The sequence below is a fragment of the Solanum pennellii genome, chromosome 10 (genome assembly GCF_001406875.1).
Source record: "Solanum pennellii chromosome 10, SPENNV200".
Classification (NCBI taxonomy): Eukaryota; Viridiplantae; Streptophyta; class Magnoliopsida; order Solanales; family Solanaceae; genus Solanum; species Solanum pennellii.
This window is the reverse complement of record NC_028646.1, coordinates 76,302,448-76,315,069: the sequence shown is the minus strand read 5'-3', so window position 1 is coordinate 76,315,069 and position 12,622 is coordinate 76,302,448. Positions and strand designations below refer to the sequence as shown.

The window sequence follows — 12,622 nt, the reverse complement described above, 5'->3', positions numbered from 1 at the left end:
ATATATTTTAAGCGGCAATTGTCACTGTTTGTATATGTCCCTAAAGCGTTTAGCGACATTAGTTTTAATGACACTTTACTAATGCTGATAAAGTCTTTAGCACTCTTTGGTGGAGTCTTTCCCAAATGGATGTCAATAATGCTTTCCTACAAGGATATTTACATGAAGATGTCAATAATGCTTTCCTACAAGTATATTTACATGAAGATGTCTATATGGAACTCCCTCAGAGATTCCATCGACATGGGGAGAAGAAGGTTTGTAAAATTGGAGAAGTCTATGGCCTTTAATAGACATCTAGACAGTGGAACATCAAGCTTAGAGTTGCTTTCTTGCATTCTGGTCATTCTCAAAGCATGCATGATCATTCTTTATTTATCAAAAGATAAGGTGATCATATTGTTATTATCTTAGTTTATATTGGTGATCTTCTTATTACTGGAAGTAGTGAACATCTGATCAAGGAAGCAAAGTTGACACTGTTGCGACATTTCAAAATGAAGGATTTTGGAAATTTAAGATACTTTCTTGGATTTGAAGTTCCAAAATCTAGGGAAGGGATCTTACTAAATCAAAGAAAATATGCTTTACAACTCCTTTCAAATGTTGGTCTTAGTGGTGCTAAACATGCCAGGACTCCATTGGAAATCAATCACAATTTTACTACCTTGGATAATGACAAACAAATTAGTGCGACTGAGGATCCGAAATTTGATGAAATTACAACATACCAAAAGTTGGTTGGCAAGATGCTCTATTTGGCAATTAAAAGGCCTGACATTTGCTTTGGTGCACATGTTTTGAGTCAATGCATGGAACAACCAAAGCTATCAAACTCGGAAACAACTCTTAGAATCATACGATATGTGAAGAAATCACCCGGTCTTGGTGTATTGTTGGAAATAGGAAATGTCACGAAATTAACTAGATATTGTGATTCAGTACCAAGATATCAGATATTGGTCATGTGGTAAAGCTCAGGGACTCTCTAATCTCTTGGAGATCGAAGAAGCAAAAAAAAAACAGTAAGAGTTCAACTGAAATTTAATATCGAAGTATGATTGTTGTACTTGCAGAATTAATTTGGTTAGTTTTCTGTAGAAGGAGCTGGGTGTATCTATCACTATTCCTATAGAATTATTTTCCGATAACAAGGCTGCTATTCAGATAGCAGAATATCCCATTCTCATGAGAAGACGAAGTACATTGAAATTGATTGTCACTTTATTCGAAAGAGGGTGAAATCTGATTAATTTCTCTAGGTTGCAACTGGCATACCTCTTAACAAAAGGACTTGATGCAGGACAACATGATGAACTATTGTCCAAGTTGGGTGTGTTAGATGTGTTTCACCGTCCACCTTGAGGGGGAGTATTGAGATATAAATAAGCTGCCTAGATAAATGCTGATAGAGTTAGTTAAAATTCAGTTAGCTAGTTAGTTACAGTCATGGACTAGGACGTGAGTTTGTTAGAATTGGTTGTAAGTCTATAAAGTCACACATGTAAAATGTGAAGAAGAACTCTTTTTTCAGTCTTCAATCAGAACATTTGGTAGAATGCAGATTCTGGTGATTCTTTTTCTCCAACTTCTTCTTCCTTTCTTCAAGCTATTTTCTGATTTCTTCATTATTGTTTTTCCTTGAATTTGACCAGATCATAAGAAATTTATCAGTTACTTCTTTTGTTAAAATTTATGTCACACGTGGAGAGTCAACAAAATTTCTTATATGATTTTAAAATATTTTCAGTTGTTATTTGTTGTAATTTATAATATTACTTGCATATCTTTTAATAATATATGTTATTCCATTTTTTCAATTTCTATTGTAGGTGTCGATTAAAGATTTTCTTTTAAAAAATATATTTTAAGGTGTCTAGCCTCTTATTTAATGTGACTTGTAATGTATTTTACGTAATTTTCAAGTTTATGATACAATATTTCAAGTTGTTAATTTTAATAATTTATAATATCATAAGCATAATCGTTGAATATATGATAAATTATAATGAAAATAAGATGAATTAATTAAAAAAGAACAACAAAATTTGAACAAATTTAAATAAGTAACATTGTTCACTCACCATTAAAAAAAACTGCAATTTCTATTTATCATCAAATAAATTTGAATTTTGAAATTTCTTTTTGATTTTGGTCACTTTTTAAAACATTTTTTGTTCATGTTAAGAAACTTGAATAAAGCAACTCTTCCGTTTTGTTAATATGGATTATAACAAAAGATACAATAAAGATCAGGGAACAATAGCAATTCAGAATGCTCTCGGCGCACCATAGCAAGGGTGAGCTAAGATCGTGTTTGATGGGTCGCCACCGACAACCCCCATCCACACTACTCTACCACAAATCGTTACCCCGGCTTCTGGAGAAACTCAACAACTTTCTCCTCACTTTTGGAAATTTTCCACCTTCGAAGTTCACAACTACATAGAGGATGAAGTTTAGATGGGGAAAGCATCTAGGAAGGATACACCGAAGAGAAGACTAAAATTTTTTGATACTAATATATCTGCTCAGTCAACTCCTGCTGCACCTGCATATGTGAGAAGAAATTGCAACACTAGTAAGACCCTAAACTTTATCCCGCAGTGATTAAGGAAGGGGTCATACAATTGAAATTGGAGATGAGGATATTCGCTTGCATGTGAAGGAGTGGGAAAATGCATTAATAGGATATGTAATTGGGGATAGCGTGTATGAAAATCAAATGAAGGAGTATGTCAAGAAGGATTGGGATTTTGTTGCTCCACCACATGTCCTATACCATGATGATGGATATTATGTTTTTAAATTTCATAATATTATTGACAAAGAGAAAATGATGCAAGACGGGCCTTACTTCTACGGAAATAAACCTATTGTATTGAGATATTGGGAATTAGATTTTGAGCTTGATGCTGATATGTATAGATAGATCCCAATTTGGGTTAAATTTCTAGGTCTACCTGTGGGGTATTGGTCTGTTTAAGCTTTGAGTAAAGTTGCTAGTGCAATTGGGGTTCCCTTATATACAAATGGTTTCACTGCAACTGCTAAAAGAATCTCATATGCTAGAGTCCTTGTTTAAGGTTGATATTTCAACGAACTTGCCTGATGTTATAGCTATTGAAACACATATTGAATCGTGGACTCAATCTATTGAATATGAATAGAGACCCAAATTCTACAATTATTTTCTAAGGTTAGGACATAAAGATACTGATTGATTGTACAAAAAATACTCAACTGAGGATAGGGAGGAGGACTATGGTAGAGATGTCAACAGGGTGAACCATATGGAAGCAAAAATGGGTAACAAAGGCGACTTATTGCAAACTGGATACCAGTACAAGCTCAATCCCATGTTGAACTAGAGAAATGTGATATCCCATATTCAGTTACTGAGCCATCAATCCAGCCACCACCTGAACTTGATCCTGGACAAAGACCTGGTAAATAACATGTGGATGAAAGCTCAAATGTGCAGATTCTTATGTGGGAAATCAGATGCAGGATAGCGCTGGTAGCTCCATGCCATTCCTGCCCACATGATCGTTGCTACTTGGAACATAAGAGGCTTTAATCAAGGCCACAAACAAAAGGAGCTCAAACTCTTTCTGAATAAAAATGGAATAGATATTGTTGGATTCTTTGAAACAAGAGTTAAGGAACAAAGAGCAATACAAATAATAAGGAAAATAGCACAGGGATTGTCTAGTAACCACAATTATAATCATGATGATAATTGTATAATTTGACTACTGTGAAAATATCACTTGAGGTGTAGATTTTAGACATTTAGGAGCAATATATACATTGTGTAATCGAAGATTTAGGAGTGCATATCACCATATACTTCACATTTTCTATACTAAAAATGAAGTACAGAAGAAAAAGACCTTATGGAAAGGTATCATGCAAATTACATTGCAACACCAATTATCCTGGGTGGTATGTGGTGACTTTAATAGTGTTTTGAGCTCAAAGCATAGATTGGGGTATCCTTTCACATATAAGGAGATTCAGGGTTTTCAAAGTGCTATTGACCACTTACAGTTAACTACTATTCAAGGATGGTTACATCATTTTGGTCATGTAGAAGCTAAATTTTTGAACCTTTCAGTATCAGACCATTCCCCCATTTTGATCAAATGTAAACAACATTGAAATATTCATGCAAGGCCATTTAGATTTTATTCTAATGTGATGGAGCATCCTGATTTCAATAATATTCCGAAAAAGGCTTGGGGTAAAAATGTTCCTGAATGCACAATGCAACATGTTTGGGAGAAGCTAAAGAAGTTTAGACTGCAGAGTAGAGGAATATATGCATATATGGCATCCGATCAGCAGCAACTGCATTAACTGAGGAAAAAACTGGATATCACTCAAGGACAATTACCAGCAAGCAACATGAACAAAATGCTCATTGAACATGAAAAGCAGATTCTAATTGAGATTAAAAATGGAGTATTGTTGAAGAGAATACACTAAGACAAATAGGTAGAACAATTTGGATTGGTCATGGGGATTCAAATTCCAGGTACTTTCCTGCTCAATGGAATATTCAGACTAGCCAAAATAGCATTTCATCCATTTATACTGAGGCTGGGCTCAAACTAACTGAACCTTTGCAAGTTGAAGCTGAATTAATATCTGTTTTCAAAGAATTGATGGGAACCAAAGAGAAGGAATTGAGATGTTTAAATGCTGAGGTGGTTAGAGGTAGACCATGTCTCTCTATCTTGCAACAGAGAGAGCTTATTAAAGAGATTACTACAAGAGAAAAACTGGAAGCTATAAAGGATAAGCCTAAAGATAAAACTCCAGGTGTGGATGGTTTTGCAATAAATTTTTTTACTAAAAACTGGGGAATGGTTCAAAAGGACATTATTGCAGCCGTGCAACACTTCTTTCACACTAGAAGGCTAATCCCTGCTATCAATACCACAAGTGTGACTTTGATTCCTAAAGTTAAACCTCCAACCAAGGTCAAAGATTACAGACCTATAGCCTATTGAAGTACATTGTACAACATCATTTCAAAAGTTTTAACCAGAAGAATGAAGCTTGTGATTGCAGGATTGGTTGGTAAAGCACAATCAACATTTGTGGAAGGAAGGAGTATAGTAGATAATATTATGGTTAGCCATGAATTTTTCAAGAGTTATAATAGGAAATGGATATCCCCTAGGTGTGTGTTAAAGGTGGACTTGAGGGAGGCCTATGGCACCTTAGACTGGGGGTTTCTTGAAAAATTGCTGAAAGAACTAGGGTTCCCTATAAATTTGTCAATTGGATCATGGTCTGTGTGTCTTAAGTATCATATTCATTGTTGTTCAATGGAGGACTCACTAAACCTTTTCCAGCACAGAGGGGAATCAGACAGGGGGATCCAATGTCTCCCTACCTTTTCGTCTTGACTATGGAGTACTTAGAAAGAGAACTACTGCAAATGGCAACAAATGGGGATTTTAACTACCCTCCCGGGTGTGAAAAAATACACAATATTCACATATGTTTTGTGGATGACTTGTTGATGTATTGCAGAGCTGATATGGTATCAGTAACATTGATGAATCATGCTTTTATGAGGTTTTCTGAAGCATCTAGATTACAGGCTAATAAAGACAAGAATTTGGTCTATATTGTTAGGGTGCATGATCACACAAAACAAGAGATTGTGGATGCCTTGGGCTTTTCTGTGGGAACTCTTCCTTTTAGATATCTTGGTGTACCACTAGCTTCTAAAAAACTTTAAGCTTATGCATACCTTCCATTGATTGAAAAGATCACAGATAAAATCACTTGTTGGTCAGCCAAGTTATTGTCTTATGCTGGAAGGCTACAACTTATAGAAGTAGATTTATTTGGAGTGCAGACATATTGGGCCCAGATCTTCCATCTCCCTAAGAAAGTCATCAAGGTATTTGAGCAGCTCTGTCGGACTTTCTTATGGACAGGGTCTGTGACAATCTCAAAGAAGGCATTGGTTTCTTGGAAAACTACGTCACACCCCAAGCCTACACCTTTAATATGACCTGCACCCAATGCCCATTGATGGCCTTGAGCGAACCCTTGGTATGACTTATTTAACTCCGTGGAAGACTTAATTAAACATAAAGGAGAAAATATTCTCATAATAAATACTTAAAATAAATGTCTTAGACAAAATGACACTTAGATTCTCATGAAAAAACATCTTAAATGTAAATAAATGGAAACTTAAATCTAAACTATCTGACTGACTATCTGTCTATGAAGTCTCTATAATATTAAGATGAATGTTGGGACAAACCCCGCAACATTTTATAAATTAAAAGACTAGAAAGCAATAAAAGAGTCATTCAGAATGCAGTGAGGCTCACCACTGAATCCGAGTGCTCAAGCTGGATCAACGAGGCGATGGATATTGATCTTAGTTACCTGAGTCTGCATCATAAGATAATTCATGCCAACTGGCATCAGTACATTGAATGTACAAGTATGTGAGTTGGAATGCTAAAAACATAGGCCAGAAAGAGTTTGAAAGAAACTAAAGAACTTACCTCGCTCAACTCAACTCAACATGCCTGACTCATTTCAATATAAATCAATTTAAACACAAGTGCAATATAAAGAAAAACTAGTTGAAAACATGCTGAAAATTTTGAATGTATACAAGGATACAAATAACTCTGAGATGTAAGTAAAATACAATTAAACTGATGTATATATAAATACATTTAACTTCTGTGGGAGTTTGTCTAACCGACAACCATCAACTTAAGAGCTAGAGTGATGATAAAAAAGTTTTGCCTCACGTTGTTATGGCCTTCCTATACCTTGTCATCGATATAGAACCTGAACTTCCTAATGGATCCACTAGTCTATGCTAAAAAACACTTAAGGAATCATCTAAAAAGTATGACCCTTTTCTACCAATGGTGGCTACATGGTTTGTGGGGGATGGGAGTTATCTGAACTCTCCCCCATATCGGTGCTCAATACTACTCCCAAAAGTGTCATTATATTATCTCTTATGTTTTCAAACAATATGACTTCCGTGATGTGAGATTAATGCTTAAAACTTAGCTCAAATGCTATCTTGGAAATCTCAGTTTCCTCTCTTGTTTTATTTGGAAAGCGATTACTCTTTTCTAAAAAATAGCCCGAGAGTTCTTTGGTAATCTTAGTTTCCGTTCTTAACTTAAATGCGTATTTTAAACTTTCAGGAAATACTTAGTTCCTTTATAACTGTTGAGTATTGAACTTATCTCTTTACTCTTTGCTTAACTTGAAACTCTTGACCATAACTCAACTGTTAGTGAATACTTAATTTCCTTATATTTCTTGAAGGAAAGACTTCAACCATTTACTCTTTACTATGAATTGAAATTTGAGCCTTAAAACGAAGTTAAAAATTTAACAAAGACTCTTGAAATTTTTAGTAAACTTTACTTTGACTTGCTTCTTAACTTCTAGACTTAACTCTTAACTCATTTGACTTTGATCTTAACTTTACTTGAATTTGATTATGGATTTAAGGTTATGATTTGAAATCTTTAGTGATTTCTAGGTGTTTAGAAATCATTTGCAGTAATTAGAATCATCGGAAGGTGTTAATGTACCTTAGAATGACTTAAAAGAGTTTAACTACGAAAACTGGACAAAAAATGTCGATCCGGGCACACTAGTGGCGCGCCACGCCACCCTCAGTTGACTGAAGCTTGGTTTTAGCGCACTGCTAGGGCGCACGCCAACCTAGTTGACTGATGCCCTCTTTTGGTGCATTACAAGTGCGACGCACCTGGCTTTGCCCAAGTGTGTATGACGAATTTTTCAACTCGTTCTCTGGACTCAAATCGCCTAAACCTCTATTGTTTCATCCCCAAACCCCTAGCATTATCAATACCTTAAATACCCATCAGATCTAATTCAAAAACAACATCGGGAACTACTAACCAACATCAATGGGCATGCAATCAACTCAACCAAAAAGAGATTCGACGAGATTATCAAGAACTCACTTCTAATCATGAAACCAAATTCTAAACTTCTGAACTGAAACAAGATTAATGTGAAGATGAATTAATCCAACATGAAAGAGAGCACATACCTTAATAAGTATCACTCCCGATGAATTCCACTCAAAATACGTTGGCGTTCTTGGAGAATATTGATCTTTCTCCCTTTTCCTTCTTCTCTTCTCTTTTCTCCTAAACCCCAAGCGTGAAAGAACTTTTCTAATATGAACTAAAACTTATTTTACCCCAATTAAACCCTTAAAACGAATTAGGAAATAAGTGAGTAAAAAGACTAGTTTGCCCTTCCTTGATTCCGGATTGGACTTTCTTTACTTCAACAACCCAACTTGCAAAAGACATATATCTCTCTCATATGATATTGAAATCGTGAAAACTCGGTGCCATTGGAAATATCTTTACAAGGGATTTCCAGCCGTACCCAGATCTACCTCTAACTTCTCCTTATCTAGAAGTTATGACTATTTGAAAACGACCAAAACTCACTTCTTGAACTTGGAGAATTTCCAGATTTTCTCATTTTTTTCCAAAAGAATATTCTTATGTTTGCTGTTCCTAGTTCGACTTACGAGATGTTACAATATCTCTCCCTTTGAGACATTTGTCCTCGAATGATATTTCTTTCACTAAGCTAGGAATGACAACCTCACGTTTAACACTTATCAATCAAAATGAAGTAACAATATGCTTACTAATGAATTATAAAGTACTACGAAGAGAACTACTAATGATGTGGATATCTCTTCATCATTAACTTTTCAGCTTCCCAAGTCACTTATTTAACAAATTGGTTCCTCCAAAGGACCTTGACTGATGCAACCTATTTTGTTCTCGACTTGCGAACTTGGTGTTCTAAAATCTAGACCAGAGTCTCCTCATATGATAAGATATCATTAATCCCAACATTTTCAGTTGGTACTACAATGAAGGATCCCATGCACTTCTTCAACATGGAGACATGAAATACCGGCTGCGAATTCTTGTGGTAGCTCTAACTCATAAGCTACCTTGCCAACTCTCTTGGATGTCTAATAAGTTCCAATATACCGGGGACTAAGTTTACCCTTCTTACCAAACATCATAACACCCTTCATGGGTGAAACTTTCAGAAATACCTAGTCATCCACTTCAAACTCCAACTACCTCATCCTCATATCTGTGTAGGACATTTGATGACTCTGTGCCATTTTCAATCTCTCTTGAATCACTTCACTTTCTCCGTTGCTTGGTGAACTAGATCCGGTCCTATAAAACCTGCTTCACCAAATTCAAACCATCCAATAGGAGATCTGCATCTTCTCCCATACAAAGCTTTATATGGAGCCATTTGGATGCTCGAATGATAGTTATTGTTGTAAGCAAACTCGATGAGAGGTAGTTGATCGTCCCAATTCCCCTTGAAATAAATTACACAAGTCCTCAACATATCTTCTAAGGTCTGGATAGTACGCCCTGCTTCCCTATTAGTCTAAGGATGAAAAGTAGTGCTTAAATTCGCCTTTGAACCCAAACCTTTCTGGAAGGACTTCCAGAGTTGATCGGTAAAGTGTGCACCTCTATTTGAAATGATTGAATCTGGGAGTCTATGAAGTCTCACCACCTGTATAACTTTGCATACTCCTATACCGAATGAGTGGTCTTTACAGGCAAGATGTGGGCTTATTTTGTCTTTTTATCGACAATCACCCAAATCGAATCATGCTGCCTGCCAGACCTTGGTAACCCTGTGATGAAGTACATATAAATCATCTCCCACTTCCATTCGGGATTTCTATATTTTTAGCCAAACATCCCGGCTTTGGTGTTCTACTTTCACTTGTTGGCAATTAGGGCACTTGGCAACAAACTCTGCAATGTCCTTCTTCATACCTTTCCACCAATATATATCTCTCAAGTCGCGGTACATCTTGGTGGAATCTGGATAAATATAGTATCTGGAGTTATGAGCTTTCTCCATGATCATTTCTTGGAGTCCATCCACCCTAGGTAGACACAATCTACCTTGATACTTCAGCACACCATCTCCCCTTTGTTGAAAAGTCAATACTCTTTGCTTATGAACATTCACCTTCAAAAGAATAATGGGATCTTGGTCTTGATTCTCTTTCAATTTTGACACTACTGATGACTCGGCACCATTGGTCACCACTATTCCTCCTTCTGCGGAATCCATAGGTTTGACTCCTAGGCGTGCAAGCCTGTGTACATATTTGGCTAACTCCCTTTTTACTTCCTCAACATGGGTGGTACTCCCCACAGATAATTTGCTTAAAGCATTAGCAACCACATTAGCTCTACCTGAGTGGTAAAGAATACTCATGTCATGATTCTTAAGTAATTTTAACCACCTCCTCTGTCTGAGATTTAGCTCTTTCTGGATGAACACATATTGTAGGCTCTTATGGTCAGTGATATATCAACATGAACACCATATAAGTAGTGATGCCATATCAAAAAAGCGAAAACTACAGCAGCGAACTTTAAGTCGTGGGTAGGCAATTCTTCTCATGAACTTTCAACTGTCTGGAGGCATAAGCTATAACCTTGCCATTCTGCATTAAAACGCAACCCAAGCCAACTTTTGATACATCACAGTACACCACAAAACCTTGAGTACCCTCTTTTATGATCAAAAACCGGAGTAGAAGTCAAACTCTTCTTCAACTCCTTAAGCTTTCTCACAAGTGTCGGACTATTGAAACTTAACTATCCTTTGAGTTAACTTGGTCAATGGAGACGATATAGATGAAAACCTCTGCACAAACGTTCTATAATATGCAGCCAAACCCAAGAAACTCCTAATATTGGTTGGAGACGTGGGTCTAGGCTAACTTTGAACTGATTCTATTTTTGGGTATCAACTCTAATCCCACCACCGGAAACTATGTGGCCCAAGAACACCACAGATTTAAGCCAAAAATCATACTTGGAGAACTTGGCATACAACTCATTTTTCTTCCTAAGTCTGAAGTACTATTCTGAAGGACTAGCATGATTTTCTTCATTCCTTGAATAGATTTGTATGTCATCAATGAAGACGGTAACAAACATATGTAAATAAGGCTTGAAGACTCTCTTCATAAGATCCATTAACGTTGCTGGTGCATTGGTCAAACCAAAGGACATAATTAAAAACTCATAATGCACATACCTGGTTCTAAAGGTTGTCTTTGGAATGTCACATTCCCTAACTCTTAACTGATGGTAGCCAAATCTGAGATTTGAGAAACAGGTGGCACCCTAAAGTTGATCGAAAAGATCATGTATCCTTGGAACAGGATACTTATTCTTGATGGTAACCTCATTCAATTGGCGGTAGTCTATACACATCCTAAGGGAGTCATCCCTCTTAAGCAGGAACGAGACAAGAGCACCCAAGGTGAGACACTTAGTCGAATAAAACCTTATCTAACATGACTTTTGGTTGTTTTTTAAACTTCTTTAACTCTGCTGGTTCCATTCTATATGGCAGAATAGAGATAGGACGAGTATCTGGAATGATGTCTATGCCGAAGTCTATTTCTCCCCTAGGAGGGACTTCGGGTAGGTCATCAGGAAAAACTTCTGGAAACTCTTTTACCAATGAAACTGACTGAAAAAAAGTTACCTCAGCACTTGAGTCATAAACGCGGACTAAGTGATAGATACGTCCCTTTGAAACTAGCTTCCTCTTCTTATGTAACGAAATGAAACGACCCTTAGGTACTGCTGAACTATTACACCACTGTATAACTGACCCATTAGGAATCTGGAACATGGCAAATCGAGTTTTACAATCTGTTGACGCAAAACAGGCATGAAGCCAATCCATACCTAAAATGACATCAAAATCTACCATGTCTAACTCCACTAGGTCATCTATGGTGTTCTTGTGATTGATAGAAATAGAAAAATCAGGATAGACTCTTTTTGCTAGAATTGAATCTCCAACATGGGTAGAAACTCAGAAAAGTTCACACAGTTTCTCAGGAAGAATCTTAAACTGATTTGCAGCATAAGAAGTTACAAAAGATAAACTTACTCCTGGATCTAACAAAGAAAAAACATCAAAATTAAAGACTTTGATCATATTTATAACAACATCTGGAGACTTCTCTTGCTCTTGACGGCTAGTGATTGCATAGAGGTGGTTTGCCCCTCCGCCAGTACCAGAAGTGGATCCTCTAGGTGCAGCCCTGTCTGGTGGAGCAACTGATGAAGATTGGGCTCTGCTTCCCCATTACCATTTTCCTGTGTGTTCTTTAGACACTCTCGCATGATGTGCCAATTCTAACTACACTTGAAACAACCAGTGGAGCCATCACGACAAGTACCTGAATAGTTTCTGCCACACTTGGCGCATGCAGAAGACTTATTACCCCCTTGTACCAAGCTACCTGAGAATAAGTAGGTTTAACTCTGGAGCTCTGATTGTTGTACTCACCCTTATTCTGTAGGTGCAAGTGCACTAGCAGATAATGGAGCAGGTCCCTTCTGTTTCTGTAATTGTGGTCGATTTGAACCACCTTTTTGTTGCTCAGACTCATTTCTAGTCTTAGATTTCTTTTTCCTATACAATTCTCTATCCCTCAACTTCTTCTCTTCAACCTGTTGCACATACA

General features: G+C 36.7%; 1 long non-coding RNA gene across 2 annotated transcripts; it reads right to left on the bottom strand.

The window, feature by feature from the left end:
* Window positions 1–2,252: 2,252 nt before the first annotated feature.
* On the bottom strand, window positions 2,253–6,062 carry LOC107032482. Of its 2 annotated transcripts, none has more exons than XR_001458369.2 (2): window positions 5,408–6,062; window positions 2,253–3,614 (listed from the first exon to the last, which is right to left on the bottom strand). It is a non-coding gene; the product is annotated as an uncharacterized LOC107032482 (long non-coding RNA). The 2 variants fall into 2 exon arrangements; XR_001458368.2 differs by having other exon boundaries at window positions 5,771–6,062.
* Window positions 6,063–12,622: the final 6,560 nt, after the last annotated feature.